We start from the raw sequence: 18,493 nt of genomic DNA, 5'->3' as shown, positions 1-18,493 counted from the left end.
GCTCCCAATTTAAACTTTCCTTTGTAAAAATCATTACATAAGGAAATGAACTGGCATGCTCAATCCTATTTCTCCTGTAAGAGAAATGTGATGAACCTTTCTATAACCTAGCCCAGAGATCACAAAGAAAGTGCTACACAAAGCAGTTTCTTAGTAGCTCGGACTCTTTGGCTTCGGGTATAGTCACCAGATACGTTATTCAAGTATGTAAAACCATGAACTAAACGGGAAACATAATTGTTTGGTTTGTCATTCACACATCCCTTCAGAAATTCTACCTGGTTGTAAAAACAAAACAGAAAAGCAAAAGTGATTGAGTTTCTGAAATGTATAAGGGCATACCATGATTTTTCATACTTCTGTTCCATGTCAATGAAGGCATACTTCGTGCCACTATCTCATACACAGGGCACTGCCCGAGAGGGTCCAGAGATTTAAAAAAAAATCAGAGAGAAGCTTGTGATGCCCTGTCTTAAGCAAGCCATCAATGGGGACACTGGTCTAGGGAAGGCAGTAGGGGTACATAACGTGGGTCATATTGGTGTGGGTCTGAGGAATAACAGAGAGGGCAGAGAACTAGTGCAAAAGGCTTCTGGCTCCAACCTGAAATGAGCAAGCCCCCTGAAGTTCCCAAATCCAAGCCAGGGATGTGGGTCAGTGGGAAAACACTTGTGTAGCATGCACAAGGCTCTGGGCTCAATTTCCACCACCATGAAGTCCCCACATCCACACGCTGCTAAGCAGAACAAGGCTTCAACTCTGACAGATGCAAGGCCTAGCCCTGCCCTCCTCACCCAAAGGTCTTCTTGCTCACACTCTGTAGTCCACGTCTTCCCACAGGAGCTGTGGGACACACTAACAAATAAATGTTCCTTGCTGGGGTCCTTGTTAGGCAAGTTTGACATTCTCGTCCTCTCAGGGTATTATATTTTACTAGGAAGCATCAAAGATCTTCCCTCCAGAAGAAAACACTAAGCTTGGGTATAACTCAGGGTCAGAGCTCATGGTTACCTGGTGCAGGGTCCTGGGTTCCTGCCCCAGCACCAAAAATTAAAAGGCAGTAACAGAAGCAGTGGTTATTTCTAGAAATCTCAAAAGAACAGCTTGCTTCCAACAACCACAACACATCCAGCACCATGGTGGGCCCTCTGTGAATGTGTTGCTTGTCCCCAACATTGCCCAGAGAGCCTCAACAGGAGCATCTTTCTCTTATCAAACCAAGCAGAGTGCACCAAAGGATGACCTGTGCCAAGATCAGCACCACACCAGCCAGCAGATACCTAAGAAGCACATTTAACAACAGGGAATGATGTAGCAGCTCTGGCTGTCTAGAGATCCAACATCAGTACAGGACCTCACTGCAAACAGTTCAGGAATCAGCCTGGGTACCTAGAAACCACAAAGATTGATTTCGTGTCCCTTGGGGGCATTATTTAGATCTAAGTAGTCAGGAGGACACTGTGCATGTAAAATTGACTAGAGAATTAGAAATGGTTCTTGCTAGTTACAGCAAACTCTGTCTAAATGAAAAATAAAGTCTGGAATAAACAAGAAGGGAGGTCAAGCGAGGTATCTCAGCACTTGGGAGACTGAGGTAAGAAGACTATGAATTCAAGGCCAGCCTGGGCCACAAAGCAAGTCTGCCTTAAAAAGCCAAAGATGAGTGGGGAAGGAGTTGAAGATAATAAATATTCTCCTTTTTCACATCAATAATAGAAGTCATCTCGGGTTTCTTCACTCCAAATTTAAGAGAATTTACAGCTTATTATTTGGGGATGATGTATGTGTGTTTTTTTCTTTTTTTTTTTAATTGATAGAAAAGAACACATTATCACATACAACATCATGGCTTGAAACACATGCTGTGTGATGTTCAACTATAGTTGGTTACATCCGTAAGCTAGTAGCACTTTCAGTGAGAATGCTTAATTAACATCCATTCTCATCCATCTCATTGTCATTAATTATGAATTGTTATTAATTATCATTATATTATACAATAGATCCTGTCCCAGTTTGTCTCTCCATTGCTGTGACAAAACACTCTGACCACAACCAACTTGGGAAGGAAAGGGTGTATTTTATCTTACATCTCCTGGGTCACAGTTTATCAGGGAGCCCAAGGTAGGAACTCAGGGCAGGAACTTGGAGGCAGGAACTGGAGCACAGGCCATGGAGGAACGCTGTTTACTGGCTTGTTCCCCTGGCCCCTGCTCAGCCTGCTTTCTTATGCAACACAGGCCCACCTGCCCAGGGAGGGCATCACCCACAGCGGGCTGGGCCCTCCCATATCACTCAACAATCAAGAAGATGCCCCACAGACATGGCCACAGGCCAGTCCTATGGAGGCAGTTCTCCAATTGAGGCTCCCTCAACCCAGGTGTGTCAAGTTGACACTAAAGCTATCCAGCAGAGATCCCAAAGCCCTATTCCTCCTTTCCAATTACATATCCTTGATCAACACTGCAAGCACTTCCCTAACCACTAACTTAGGCAGCCAGTACTTTCTATTTCAAAGAGGTCAACTTTTCATGGTGGGTGACTTAAAGCTTACAGAGATACACTCCAAGCCTACATCACAATGTGGCTACCCACTTCCACCCATCTTCTCTTCCCTCCTCACCTGCTGGGAAGAGTTAACCCCACCATGAGACTAAGAGAAAAAGAAGCAATTACAAAAGATGAACAAACTAAGGCCAGGTCAAAATAAACCATAGATGCAGGGACAAACAGCTCCAAGGGAAACACCGGAAGGGAAGAAAGGAAAGAAAATGAACATGAAAGACAAAAAAACCCTTCATATTGAAAGAAAATAAATGGTCACCTCTACTTACCACCTGCCTTTCCTCATGTTCCTCCACAAGCAAAACTGCTTTGAAAACATTAAACCACCCACTATGTGACACACTAGGGCATTTTCTTACGACTCTCAACTCTCATGAGCCACAGGGCTGGGTGTGATGGCATACCTCTAACTAAATGCTTTTGTTAACTTTAAAGGAATGGAGCAAAAGTGACTGCCCGATATAGGTCTGTGTCTTAAGAAAAAGGCTGACAACTCTTCCTGAGAACACTGCTGGACATATCACACAGGGAAAGCCATGATGAGTGTGTCCATTTGGAAAACTGATTAACTTGAGACTAAGACATCCTGTGATCTCCACTGAGACCAGCCTTTCAGCTCTTGCCATCAATGACACTAGATATTTAAGTAAAACTAATTTCTGTGCTTGAGCCCTAATTGCATTCTGACTGAAGCCTCTCGACAGACCCCAAGCAAAACTGGCAGGGCTGGGGAGATGGCTCAGTCAATAAACTACCTGCCACACAAGTGTGAGAACCTAAATTCAGACCTGTAGCACCAACGTAAAAACTTAGCCACGGTGCCATGAGACTGTAATCCTAGCACTGGGGAGGCAGCAACGGGAGGAACCCTGAGGCTTGCTGGCCAGCCAGTATAGCTGAATCAGCCAAGCTCCAGGTTCAATGAGAGAAACTGTCTCAACAAATAAGATGGAGAGCAACTGAATAAGATACTCAGCTACTCAGCATTGACCTCTGGATTCCACAAGTAGACCTATACACCCACAAGAACCCGTACATATACCATGGCTGCCAGTGCATGTATACTGAAGAATCATCCAGCTGAGCCCTAGTCAATCCACGGAAGTATGAGAAATGACACTTGCTGTTCTAAGCCACTAATTTTTGCAGTGATTTTTATGCAGAAAAGAACTAGAGCAGGTGACACAGAGGATAAATGAAAAACTGTTACTATATATTCAATTGAAATCCCAGAATTAGAGAAATGAAAAAAAATGGACTAGAGTCAACAAAAGAAAATGTCAACAAACATTCTAAAATTTATTACTCATATCCTCACAATCAAGACACTGTAATAAACAAAATGAAGGAAAAAATCTTAAGTGCACAATAGTGAAAGTATAGAAAATGAAGAGCGAAGATAAAAATTTATTAGCCAGTGATTAAACACAAATTTCAATCAAGGGAGCATCAATTCAACGAACTTCCCTAGAAAAGTATTACTAAAGTCAGAAACCAGCTGCCAACTAAAAATTCTATAATCAAGTCATGGTTGTGGTGCATACCTCTAATCCCAACACTTAAGGGGCAGAGGCAGGCTGATTTCTCTGAGTTGAGACCATCCTGGGTCTACACAGTGAGTTATAAGCTAGTCAAGGCTACATAGTGAGACCTGGTTTCCAGAAAACAATTCCATAATCAAGGAATAAATACAGCAAGAAAATGAGAAAAAAACTGAAAGAAATTGTTACTCCCAGAACCACATGCAAAATAGTAAAGTGTGTTTGTCAAGTCAAACCAAATAACCAAAATGTTCCAAATTTAATTAACATATCTAAACAACCCAGGGGTCAAATTCAATGAAATTTGATAATATTTTACACTAAGCTGCATTTTTACTACACACAAAATTTATAGAGACAAAGCTACTTATAATGACAAACACATTAGAAAATAAGAACAGCTTAAAAACTAAATAGCTCAGTGTGTCAAGACATTAAAAAACATAAAATTCGAAGTACAAAGAAATTAATATTAGTAATACAGAAACGAAAGAGATGGTCAACAAAGGCATCAATAAACTGAATGCTGGGAAGACTAATAAAATATGCCCACTAAGTATTTGATGTAAATCGGTAAAGAACACAGACAAAACTGCCCATCATAAAGATGATTAAAGAGCATATTCCCACCAACTCTACATAAAAAGTTTTCAGTTTTGGAAAAGCTTGAAACATTTCCCCAAAAGTACAATTTATCAAAACTGTCACAAGAAACATAATGCCTAAAAATTTAATCAGTAGTTTCAAACCTTCCCACAGCAAAAAATAAACTGTGCCCAGATGGCCTCATTGACAAGTTCTACCAAAAGCTTCAGGAAACACTAACATTTCAGACAAAAAAAATTCAGGATAAATTATACAAATACTGGCATGGAACAGGAGCAAAGGGGACCTTCCCCAGATTAGAGTGCAGAATGTGCTTTAAATTGTACAAGACTTAGAAACTAAAGACCAGTCTCATTTGCAAATCTTCAAGAAAGTAATTAGCACATTAAATCTCTATTACTTGAAAAAGACATTTAAAATGGTTGTAAATCCAGAACTCAAGCCTTCTTCTTAACCACTGACCCATCTCTCTAGCCCTAAGCTTTTTTTTTTTTGGTCTTTTTGAGACAGGGTCTCCCTGTAGCCCCAGCTGGCCTCAAACTCACAGAGATCCCCATACCTCTGCCTCTGGAATGATGGGATTAAAAGTGTGAGCCACCACACCCGACTCCTTTAAATTTTTAAGTCATTAAGATATTACCATATTAACATTTTGAAGGAGAAAAACCATATTCTCACTTCAACTGATACAGAAAAACTGACAGCTAATGATGGCTTTCATTTAAATGTAATCAGTGATGGGGTGCTGGGCTCAGTGATACAGTACCACTTATCGAGAATGCTTGAGGCCTTGGGTTCACTCTCCCCCACCACAAAGACAAAAATGTAAGCAATCAAAGGGAACCTCATACTGTAAAACACACAACCAAAGAAGCCTACACACATACCATACTTAACGACAAAACACAAAAGCACTCAGTTTAAAAAGGAAACTTATGCCAGCCCTGGTGATGTAAGCTTAGCGTCTAGCTCCTCAGGAGACTGCAGCAGGAAAATTACAAGTTCAAGGCCAGCTTCAGTAATTTAGACTTTTTCAACACAAAAAATAAAAAAGTACTGACCAGCAAGATGAGTCAGCTGAGAAAGTTTCTTGCCACTAAGCCTGATGGCTCATATAGGGAAAGTAAACCGAGTCCTGCGAGTACGTGTTTAATGTATGGAACTATGAAAGATTTAGCCTGAATTTGTATCAAGCAGTCAGTAAATGAAAGTAATTACCACACTATGTTGTTGATGTGTGAATTACTTTAGGTGTCTCTAAATGCCCTCCAAAAGTGCATCAGTTTATACTCCATGAATTTCCTCACTCTTGATACGTTGATCTTTTTCCTTGTCTAATTGCTGCAAAATACCCAATTATGGCATTCATGTGCTTTTCATTGATTACTGGTGGAGCCAAGCATCTTTATATTTGTTCCTTGGCCATTGGATTTCTATGAATTATCTGTTTATGGTCCTTATCTATTTTTGGATTAATATTCTATTCTCTTTCTTCTTAACTCACAAGAGCTTTCTGTATACCCCCTTTCAATATATGTGTTAAATTTTCCTTGTTTCGTTTTTCAGATTTATCATATTTTGTATTTATGTTTGCTTCACCAAGAAGCTCCAAAATGTGTTGTATTTTGCCTGCTGAGTTGGCTCAGTGGGTAAAAGCACTTACCACCAAGCCTGATAACTGGAGTTCCATCCTTGAGACCCACAGGTGGAAAGAGAGAACCAAGTCCCACAAACTGTCCTCTGGTCTCTACATGTATGTTGTTGCACAATGCATGTGCATACATGTGTACACATAAATGTATGTGCATTGTCCATGTAATAAAATGTTTAATTTGTATGTCTTAAAATTATTACTGGGGACTGGAAAGATGGCTTGGTGGGCAAGAATGCGTGTTATATAAGCATGAAGATGTGAGTTTGGCTCCCAGTACCCACATAAAAAGCTAGGCATGGACCCACGAACCTATAACCCCAGCACTGTGGGGTTCAGAGACAGAAAGGTTGCTGGAGCTTGCTGGTTGCCAGCCTAGCACCTGATTCAGTGAGAGACCCTGTCTCAAAAGAATAAGGCAGAGTGATAGAACTGGACACCTGACATCATCCTCTGGCTGTGCACAAGTGTGCACCCCCATATGTGTATACATCACACACACACACACACACACACACACACACACACACACACACACACACACACTCTCTCACACACCCCAAAATAAATCTTTTACCCAGGTCAACCTGTTCTACGTTGTAAGACTCTGTCTCAAAATCAATAAACAAAAATAACACAAAAAGAAAAATACTTATTTACAGATGAGATTATGTTCATAAAAGTTATAATTTTAAAGGGTTTGGGTGGACTACTGATAGAACACCAAAGCACAAAATTTAGTTTTATATAGCAGAAACTGCTATAGGAAATTTTGAAAACTATACCTTTATAACATCAAAATATAATGGGTAAGTAGAACAAACCTAAAAACTTTATGCAAGGACTTACTGGGTATGTTGAACAACTAAAGTCAGATACAAAAGGATGCATTTAAATCATTCATTTAAAGGCATAACAACAGGTAAAAACACAATATATAATTATTTAGGTAATAAAATTTAAAAAATGAAATAAGCAATCAGGTGTGGTGGCATCTACCCATAAACTCAGCACTTGGAAGGCCAAAACAGGATTCTGCATTTAAGATCAGCCTGGGCTACACTGTGACTTTAAGGCTAACTTGAGCTACACAGCAACGTCTTATTACAATAAAATAACCAAGGTCTTGTTGCAATAAAACAAAAAAAAGTTTCTAAAACTACACAAAGAAGCCATGCCTGTAATCCCAGAATTTAAGAAGCAAGGGCAAAAGGATAGCTGAAAGTTAAGAGGCCAGCCTGGGCTACACAGTGAATTCAAAGCCAGCTACATTGAGAGATCCTGTTTTAAACAACAACAAAAGATCAGTGAGACCTTGTCTTATTTTTTAAAAAAGAAAAGCATTAAGCTGGGCATGCTGATGTACTCCTTTAATCTCAGCACTAGGAAGGCAGAGGCAGGAGGATTCTGTCAGACCGAGGCCAGCCTGGTCTACACAGTAAATTGCAGGCCAGCCGCGGCTACACGGAGGACCTGTCTTAAAAAGACCCCCCAAAAACTTTTTTTAAATAGTTCCCAAAGACGCTCTTCTACAAAACAGGAAAATAATGTGAAGCAATGTGAAATAATCACTAATCACTTTCATGAAAAAACTTTCAGTTTAACTGTTTTTCTTTCTTCTCTGAAGTTAAGAGTTCTACTAAATGGTAACTATAGATAATGTACTGCATATTTTAATTTGAGACAAGATTTCACTATGCGCTTGCCTAGAACTTGCTATGTAGCCCAAGCTATCCTTGGACCCCTTCGATTCTACCCCAGCCTCCAGGGTGCTGTGATTATAGGACTGAAAGCATGCGTTTTCAGTGTTTGAATGTGAATTGTATCTCCACCAAAAGAAATGACAAATGCTTATGGTGATGGATATGTGAATAAAGTATATATAAATCAAAACATCCCATAAATTAGTAGTTATTGTCAGTCAAAATTTGGAAAATGAAAAAAATAGATAAAACAGAAGACCAAAAGAAAGACAGTCTCTCCACCAAGTCAGTTAAGGCTGGGTTTTAAAGACTGAAAAACTAGTTCTCAATTTTAGATTGACTTTGTAGCACTTCAGTCTTTAGAGTGCTTTAGCTAAGTCTAGTTCTCTTCAGTCTCATGTTGATGAGAGAGCCTACCAAGTAAAAGGTCAGTAAATGCAAACTGCTTTTATAATTATCATTGGTTTAAGTAGAAGGTGGGCACCTTTCCATTTTAATTAATAATTTTACAGTCTTTAACTGGCATACATATTTCCTGAGTAAAGTATTACATACCAGTCTGTTAATAAAAATTCAACACTAGAGCTGGGTGTGGTGGTGCATGCCTTTAATCCCAGCATTCCAGAGGCAGAGGCAATCAGATCTTTGTGAGTTCCAAGTCAGCTGGGGCTTCAGGGAGACCCTGTCTCAAAAAGACCAAAAAAAAAAATTCAACTCTACGCAGTATCTTATTTCAAAACACTAAAGGTGGCAGTCCTACGAACCCTCAATTCATGTGATTTTACTGGGCTAGTCCAACGGTTCTTTTTTGAAAAGAACTGTAAGAATCCCTTTTACAGACACATATGAGTAACCACCAGCGGTAAGCATTTCATAGATGGCAGTTAATACGGCATATGTGAATTATAATCTTGGGAGGTCTGAGTCCAACACTAACAGACCCCTCCTGTCATATAATGTGTTCTATCTACCTAAATACAAGGTGTATCGCTAGAAAGGATTTGGTCAGCATAAACAGTACACAGTGTCTATAATCCTACAAGATGGGGGGGTTGCTAAAGCGGGAATCTCACAAGTTCAAGACTAGTCTTGAGTTACACAGTGACTCCCTGTCTCAAAAGAAAAAACAATATATGCAGTCTTCATAACTCTCCAGCCAGAACAACACTGTTCCCCCTTAGCTAATTCTACCTCATTCACTCATGCAACCTCCTTTGCAGTATGGCTTTCAAATCTAATGCTGGGAATTCCAGCAATTAAACTAAAAATTGCCTTTTAAAAAAAACTGTAAACAAGTTTAGTTTTCAATTTCTCTTTTTTTCCCATCAGAACCAAATTCGGGCCTGCTAAAATGTGTGTAGTCTGCCTGTCCCTGCCTTAGAGTAGTGCAGGACTAGACTTTACCAAGTAGCAAGGGTGAAGAAGAGGGCTTCTCAATCCCGACTGCACAATACGAACACATGAGCAATTTCAAAGCGCACTGAAAGAGACCTACACAGAGTCCATGTCCTGCTTTGGTAATAACCTCATCATAAACACAGGAATCTTTGGCATCTGTATTTTATTAGGAAAGTCTCCAAGTGATCCTAATGTGCAACTAAATTGAGACTATCACATGAGAAGTAGATGGAAAGGAAACAACTAAGAGATGGACATGTGGCTCAGTGGTGAGGCAAGCCCTTGCTTAGACTTCATGAAGGCCTGAGTTCGATCCTCAGCACCACATACACACAAAACATAAGTTTCAGTCTTTAAAATCAAAACTTCGCTTTAGTGATTATGTGGCCATTCCCCCATCGCTTTAAAAAAGAAGAAAATCTTAGGTGAAGGACAACTCAGGAGATTCCAGCTGTTATTTAAGAATCTGATGGTCAAGAGTTATTTGAGGGCTGGGATTGTAGCTCAGTGACAAAGTACTTACTTGTCTCCCATGTGCGGGGCCCTGGGTTCAATCCCTAGCACCACCAAAAAAGTTTATTTGATCTAAGAGAATGAAAGCCATTACTTAACCTCTCTAGAATACTCTATTTCATCTCAAGAACATATTAGGGAATTGTCATGTCATGAGAGAAATGGAACGAATGGCACCGCTTTCCCTCAGGGATCTGCAATTTCTCTTTTGGTTTTATCCAAACTCTATAGTGCAAGTTACTCAAGATGTAACATTTTAAATTATCCACATCATAAATGAAAGTATCCTTAACAAAGAGCAGTATCAGCGACCGGGGCTGGCCTAGACTGGGGCTGTAGGCCAGCGTGGGCTACATGAGACTACCTCGAAGACAGAGAGACAGAGAGAGAGACAGAGAGACAGAGAGAAAGAGAGAGAGAGGGAGGGAGGGAAGGAAGGAACAGGTCAAACTATCAGACCATGACATTTGTTTTTCTTATTCTCCATTTTGGGCAAAAATCATTTCTTCTTGCTTTATTCTCCAATTTTTTTTCCTATAGAAAATAAGTTGTTACTATAGCAATATTTTCCCACCCTAGTATCATTTCCCACTCATTTATTCTAGGGGGTTTTGCACATAGCAACCACACAAATCTGTTCCAAGCTGCTTATAGCATTAGTATCCTTGGCAACATCTAGGGATGAATAAATCTTTAAACTATGGGAACATTTAGCTGAATACCATAGTTTCGAATGTCTCTGAAGTGCTATCTGTGCTATATGTATCCCAGATCTGTCAATCCTGTGAGTAATACCTCTCCCTTTATCCTCATTCAAATAGATTAGGGAAGGCAATAGCAGAGTTGGCTAGCTGAATTTGCTCGTTATTACTGGATTTTGAAGCTAACAATATTAATTCCTTGCATGTATAGCTTTAAAAAAAAAGCATTTAGTACTTCTCTGTTTCTATTTCCTGACGATGGGAATAAACGGTTTAATCCTTACTTGGATTTTGAGATATCTTTACATAAGAATTTGGCTTGTTACTATAATGGCTGCTTAAATCAATAGAGGGTTTTGTTAGATGGTTGTACTTTTACCTCAAAAAATTAAGATGCTACTCTGTATAAAAGTTTTCCCATTTGGGAACTAATTTATAAGTCAGTAATGGATTAATACCTGGATGGGGATTCAAATACAGAAAATGCCCATAAAGAAACAACAGCAGTCTTTTCCCGTGAGTTATAATATACTTGTATGTGTGAGCATGCAGGACACATTAACACATGCAGAGATGTAGATGCATGTATTTTAAAACACATGTACAACCTAAGCAAAATGTAAAATGAACCAAAATGTAAATTAAGACTAAATATTTCCAAACCTTTCTGAGTTATTTCTTCTTGTTTTAGTGTTTACTCTTAAGCCTACTGATACCAAAGGGTGAAAAAGAAGGCTGAGATCAGTACAGCAGGAGTCTTTAGCCAGGTTCTATCCACCAACAGGTTGCACAGTACAGTGACTCATCATCTCTTAGGTATATGATGGGGTTTCTTCTGAGCTGGGTCTGCAGTGATTTAGTCCACAGCCAATTCACTATGGAAGGAGTACTGTTTCTCTGTGACTGGTTCACAGCCTAGCACAAGGCGGCACCCCGGGAAAGGCGAAGTCTGAGGTTGCAGGGAAAACATTCACTGGGCTGTTTCTGGGAAGTAACATGTATCCATTAAGATGTATAAAAATATGCCCTGGGGGCTGGAGAGGTGGCTCAGCGGTTAAGAACACTAGTTGTTCTTGCAGAAGACCCGAGTTCGAATCCCAGCACCCACAAGGCAGCTAACAACTGTCCTTAACTCCAGTCCCAGGAGATCCGACAGCCTCTTCTGACCTCCGCGGGCATTGCACAATACGGGTGCACTTACCCACATGCAGGCAATATACGCATACACATAAAATAAAAATAATAAATAAATTTAAAAAATATGCCTTGCTGGGCGTGGTGGCACACGCCTTTAGTCCCAGCACTTGGGAGGCAGAGGCAGGTGGATATCTGTGAGTTCAAGGCCAGCCTGGTCTGCATAGTGAGTTCCAGAACAGCTGGGGCTACAGGGAGACCCTGCTTCAAAAAGACTATATATATATATATATATACACATGCCCTGGAGATGGGGCATAACTCATGGGTGGAGTATTCCCCTAGAATGTACGAGGCCCTGGGTTCAATCCTCAGCAAGAGAGAAACAAAAAAGGAAAAGTATACACGATTGATGGATGAAACAATACCATGTGTACAATGTACAATTAAGACAACAGATGGATGTAACTGTGTTCCATGGAAACTTTTGTGACTAATATACACACCAATTTGAGCAGAAACTCAAGAACAAGATTACCATCAAATATCAGAGACAAATACAAAAAAGATTCTTTATTTCAAAACTTAATAGATTTGTTTCAAAGGCTCAAGGTATTAAGTCGTAAGCTACTTATGCTGCTGACTGTGCCTTTATAAAATGAAGTGCTCCAGTAAACCAAACAGACTGCCATAGATTAACAGTTTACATTCTAGATTAAACATTCCAAGTAACATTTTCTGAAAATTTTGAAGAAATCTGCTTCTATATTCTTACTATTCTAACTATGCTTATTTTAAAATAGCATACAAGGCCGGGTGTGGTGTCGCATGTCTTTAATCCCAGTACTTGGAAGGCAGAGGCAGGTGGATCTCTGTGAGTTCAAGGCCAGCCTGGTCTACACAGTGAGTTCCAGGACAGCTAGGGCTACAGAGAGACCCTGTCTCAGAAAAAAAAAAGAAAAAACATACCATACAAATTAAATGTTTAAATTATTATCACATTACAGGCAAATAACAGAGGCAGGCACAGTGACACATATCTGTAATTCCAGCACTCAGAAGGCAAAGCAAGAAGAGTAGTTTGAGACCAAACTGGGCTACCTAGCAAATTCTAGGCCAGCTGACAGATCTCAAAAAGTGGGGCTGGGTGTGGTGGTACACACCTTTAATCCCAGCACTCAGGAGGCAGAGGCAGGTGGGTGTCTGTACATTCAAGACTAGCCTGGTCTACATAGGGAGTTCCAAGCCGCCAGGGTTACATAGAGAGACTCTATCTCAAAGAATAAATAAAAATTAAAAATAAAAGGCAAATACATAATTCCAAATGAAAATGTTGGTAGAGTGCATCCTAGGCCAGAGGTTCAAATTCCTAGACACACCCAGCACTTGGGAGGCAGAGGCAGGCGGATCTCTGTGAGTTCAAGGCTAGCCTGGTCTACATGGTGAGTTCCAGGACAGCTGGGGCTACAGGGAGACCCTGTCTTAAAAATAACAACAACAACAAAAAAAAATCAAAGACTCCCCCTAGAAAAGAATAAAATAACAAAGGATTTAACAAGCTCCCAGGAGGTTTTGGTTACTAGACCACCCTTTAAATAACAAAGACTTTGGAATAATCATCTGAGATAGTTTAAATGTTGTGTCCCTCCAAACTTTGATTTATCTCCAATGCAACTGATTTCAAAATATGATTTCTGCCATTTTTTTCTTTATAAATCCCCAGTCTAAGTAACCTTTCTCTTTTTTTGTATATGTGTGTGTACTTGTTCATGTGTGCACATGAATGCAGAAAAGGCCAACATCAGCTGTCTTTCTCAATTCAGTTGTTCTCTACCTTAAGTTTTTGAGAGGAGTCTCTCACTGAACCTGGACCTCCCCAATTCAGCTGAACTGTCTGGCCAACGAGCTCCAGGGATCTGCCCATCTCTGCCTTTCCTGCCTACTCCCAGTGTTAACAGTCCAAAGAAAAGTCTTTGGAATGTTGGGTCAGAGATTTTAGATCAGCTCTCCAGCAATTATTCTTTACTTTTAAAAAGCATTTAAACTGAGGATGCAGTTCAGTGGGAAAGGGCTTGCCTAGCACATATGAAACCCTAGGTGTGATTGAAAAAAAACAGCAAAAAATAAAAAGGATTTAACCCACAATTCAGTCCATCTTGTCTTTAATACACTGTGTACAATCTGAGTTAAAAACCTAAGAAAGTCAAGTTCCATCCAATCAGCAGCACCAAAATAGCACATTCAATACCATGGCAAAATTCCATCTTTGGAGAGAACTAGCAATGTGCTGGCAGTCTGTCTATCACAGTGTGTCAGGAAAAATGTACCACACTTCCCACACGCTGTTTCTTCCACTTCAGAGAAGCAGCCAAGTACAGGATAGAAGCCAGTTTCAAGGTCAAAGCCTGGATTCAAAACCAGCCTGAACCAGGTGCAGTGTGAGCACCAGTAGTCCAGGCTACTAAGCAAACAATTGAGGCAGAAACATCACCTAAGCCCAAGAGCTGGAGACCAGCCTGGGGCAACATGCTGAGACCTTGTGTCAAAAAACAAACCACTTGGTCAGCTTATTCTTATTTGTTACTTTGTGTTGTACTTATTCGTGTGTGTGTGTGTGTGTGTGTGTGTGTGTGTGTATATATATAGAGATCAATATCAAGTGTTTTCCTCTCAATTCCTCACCACTTTATTTTTTGAGACACAGTCTCTCACTGAACCCGGAAGCTTGCAGAATTCAGCTAGGCTGGCTGATCAGCAAATCACAAGGATCCTCCTGTGTCTCCTTCTCGAGTGCTGGGATTACAAGCACCTGCCACTACACCCAGCGTTTACATGGACAAAACTCAAGTCCTCATACTTGCATGGGAAACAGTCTACCAATGAGATATCTCTCCTGCCCCCACTATTTTCATTTTATTTGGTAGTGGTGGTGGTGGTGGTGGTAGTAGTAGTAGTCGTAGTAGTAGTAGTAGTAGTCGTAGTAGTACTGGGTGTATTAGTGCACTTGGTGGAGTTACTTCCCTCCATCTCCCTTTACATGGGATCCAAGGATCAGCTTCAAGTCACCAGGCTTTTTGTGGCAAGTACCTTTACCTATTGAGCCATCTTGCCACCCTCTACCTTTATTTGAGACAGGTTTCATTGTGTAGCTCAGGCTGGCCTCAAATTCAGAAACCTCCTGCTTCAGCATTTCAAGTGCTAAGATTACAGATGTCACCATACTCGGCTCTCCCTTATGTATATTCTTATGTTGTGCCTCTCAGATCATCTTATCTCCCTCAAGGAGGCAGATGCAATTATTATTTTAACCAAGTTTCTTGGTTTGGATTGGACCCTCCTAACTCCCTCTCCTCAATGCCAAATGGCACACCCCAGATAAGAGCTGCTTGTTCAATATTACTTTAACAGTATGAAATTCAGAAACAACATAAAAATATTTAACAATTATTAACAATAATTACGATGACACAAGGAAACACAAAGTAAAATAAAAAAAGCATGACGACGATTACAACTATGGGAAACTGCAACATACACACGCACCGAAGAATAAAGACTTGTAAGAAAGTAGAATTCAAAACAGGGTCAAGATTCTGCTGGAATTATTATTTTGTCCTCTAAGAATGGTAGGGTTATATTGCTTGACTATACATGTTCTGTTCTTAACATTCAAAATGCGACACAGGACTTTGTTAAATACAGTTTTAGCCAGTGTAACCTGTGAGCATACCTTGGCAAAAGTGCAAATACCACACCTTGGAGTTTTCTTCTTTATTGTGCAATAAAACTTCAGGGGCATCAGTTACTAGCAGCATGACCTTGTATAAGTTAACAACTCTGTGCATTTCCTCATCCATAAAAGGATTTAGTATCTACTTCTTGACCTACTTAACACATTAAATAACATGATATATATAGAGAGAGCACCTGACTCATAGGCCTTCAATAAAAGCACCTTACATTCTTTAGAGCCAATATCACAGAACAGATGTGATTATATCTCTTATAGGAAAGACGACATCCATGAGGCATTAACTAAAGATAATATTCAAGTCTTGGTGGTTCTCATACTCAGACAGGTGGGACTGTAACAACACAGACCACTTTTAAGCACCCTCCTGATTATAGCTGGTAATCCAGGATGATCTCTTTTTAAATAAGCCAAGTATGAATCTTCACTTTGCCATATAACACATGTTCACAAGTTTGAGAGATCAAGATGAACTTACCTTTGGAAGGCCATTATTATACTTACTTCATATAAAGTAATTCAGCACTTAAAACTGGCTGAACCTTACATGAAGTACCATGTAAGCGCCCCCTCTTTTCTTAGACTTGAATATTACTGTAATCTCAACTCTAATGAAGCTGAGGCATGAGAATCTTGAATCGGAGACCAGCCCGAGCTACATAGGTAGGTAAACCAGTCTGGGTTAACATAGTGAGACCCTATCTGGAAGGGGAAAAAAAAGGAAAGAAAAAACACTTACCTACAGGGACTATGCTTATGTTTGCCCTCATATATTCAGCACTGACCAAAGGCCAAGTCCACAGAAATGAACCTGACTGACACCATTTCTGTCCACAAGGAACTCAGTTACTACAGACAGAGACAAAGTGCAATAATGGCATGGGAATCAGGGCTAGCAAAAGGACCTTCAAATTTTATGGAACTACAATTGAGGTTTACGGTAGAAGCCTCCATAAAAGGGTATGTGGGCTAGAGTGTTTATAAAAGAAGCAGTAGGTGGAAGAAGGATGCTGTTCTCTGGAGGGAGAAGGGCTATATTTTAACACCGAAGAAATATCTATCCTTCATTTTGAGGGGGGCGGGGTCCTCGTTCAAAACTGTAGAAGTACTGGGCACTGGTGGTACATGCCTGTAACCCTAACACTAAGGAGGCTGAGGCAGGAAGACCATGAGATTGAGTCAAGCCTGGGCTATAGAGATGTCTCATAGAAAACAAAACTGAACGAAACAAAATTGTACAAGTAACTGCACAAATCAGAGTTTAAACCAAGACTAAGTAGCCTTAGTGGTGCTCTTACCTTGAAGCAGTTCTTGCCACCTTCTCTAAGGCAGTTTCACTTCCTGAGCTGCACCTTTAAAAGAGAAACATTTGGTAAGATGGTTCCACTGTCCCTTCAATGGCATCAAGGAAGCACTTGTAAGTTGAATAGTGTCCAGCAGGACTACCAAAACAAAACAACAAAAAAGTGAGGTATGGATGACAGTCAAGGTATATAGAATTAAAATACCCTTGAGCCATTTTCACATCTTGCTTTTGACAGTGACAGCCACAACAAACATGTTTTTATAGCTCTTGAGTTTAGAAAGAGACTTCACACACGAAGAGGTTCTACTTGAATCCCACAACAGACTCTTACTACATTCTATCCATTTTCGAACTGATGAAACTGAGGCTTTTAGAAGTGGATGATCTGCTCAGAGCCCCAAAGCAGATGAATAACAACCATGAGACTCAAATCTGGGAAATTAGGATTCACAATTACTCTTTCTTTTTGCTTGGGTTCAAGTTGTTTCTTTTCTTAATATTTTATTTATTACTTTATGTGTATGAATGTATTGCCTGCATGTTAGTGCATCCATGTTATGCAATGCCTGCAGGTCAGAGGACACAATCAGATTCCCCTGGGGATGGAGTTACAGATGGTTGGGAATCTAAGCCAGGTCCTCTGCAAGAGCAGCCTGTATTCATAACTGCTGAGCCCTCTCCAGCCCCTCAAGATGTTCTTTAAGACACTGACACACTATATCTCGCTTTCTCATTAAGTGTCACAAACACACAAAATAGAAATGAATCAGAAAGAAATTTGCATGCTTATATCCTTTAACTTTCATGCTGCCCATCTAGTTTATTGAAATGCAAGAACAACTTTAATTTCCAAATGAATGAGTCACTGAATCCTAAGGGCATAGACAGGATTTGAATCAATTCATCATATGACCTACAAGGATGTATGTCTCAAAGATGGGAACTGAAAAATTCCTTTCAGTCTTCAGTGTAACACAGTGCATTATTTACTATTTACATGAACGTGTGGTGATACTGTTGTAAACAAACCACTGGCTTCCAGTCATATAAAAATATAGCACACAGAGCTATGTACATAAAGTGTGGCTATAACACCTTGCTATTCGTAAGTTACACTATGTTTGCCCAATTACAAAATTACCTAATGACACATTTGTCGGAATTTACCTACTTCATAAGGTAGCAATGCATGGGTATTGTACTGAATGTATTAGAATACAGAATTAAGAATTTAAGAATTGAATGTAATAGAATTAAGAAACTAAGAATAAAAAAATAACTCTAGCAAAAGTATGTAAACAAATCCAAAGTGTGTACATTAAAGATAAGAGCATCACTTAGTAGCCCTAGAATGTAACCTAGCAACCTGAGTGTAACTATATGATTAGCCAAATGACGTAAGCAACTGATAAACATATGTTCGCCAAGCCATGCCTAAGGACTATAAAAACCCAGAGGAAGATCAGTTCCAGGGCGCACATATGAGCTGAACTCCCGTCAGCTGTGCGGCCCCATCTTCTGACTGATCCCGACTCTGGACCGTGAGAAAAAAGAGGAACTTCACGTCGCGAACATCCGAACCTGACTCGACCCTCAACCGTGAGACAACCAAGCTGAGCTGAGA

The 18,493-nt window shown here is 40.1% G+C and overlaps 1 long non-coding RNA gene across 2 annotated transcripts in view; it reads right to left on the bottom strand.

Moving 5' to 3' along the window:
* Nucleotides 1-18,493, bottom strand: part of LOC103731785 — a 46,923-nt gene that overhangs the window by 11,879 nt on the left and 16,551 nt on the right. For both annotated transcript variants that reach the window (XR_003849116.1, XR_607173.2), the window contains exon 5: nt 16,862-16,915. This is a non-coding gene — a long non-coding RNA (uncharacterized LOC103731785). The remainder of the gene's footprint in view (nt 1-16,861; nt 16,916-18,493) is intronic.

Source organism: Nannospalax galili, unplaced genomic scaffold (genome assembly GCF_000622305.1).
Source record: "Nannospalax galili isolate Female #2095 unplaced genomic scaffold, S.galili_v1.0 scaffold575, whole genome shotgun sequence".
Classification (NCBI taxonomy): domain Eukaryota; kingdom Metazoa; phylum Chordata; class Mammalia; order Rodentia; family Spalacidae; genus Nannospalax; species Nannospalax galili.
The sequence above is the reverse complement of the archived record's forward strand: the minus strand, read 5'-3'. Positions and strand labels throughout refer to the sequence as shown.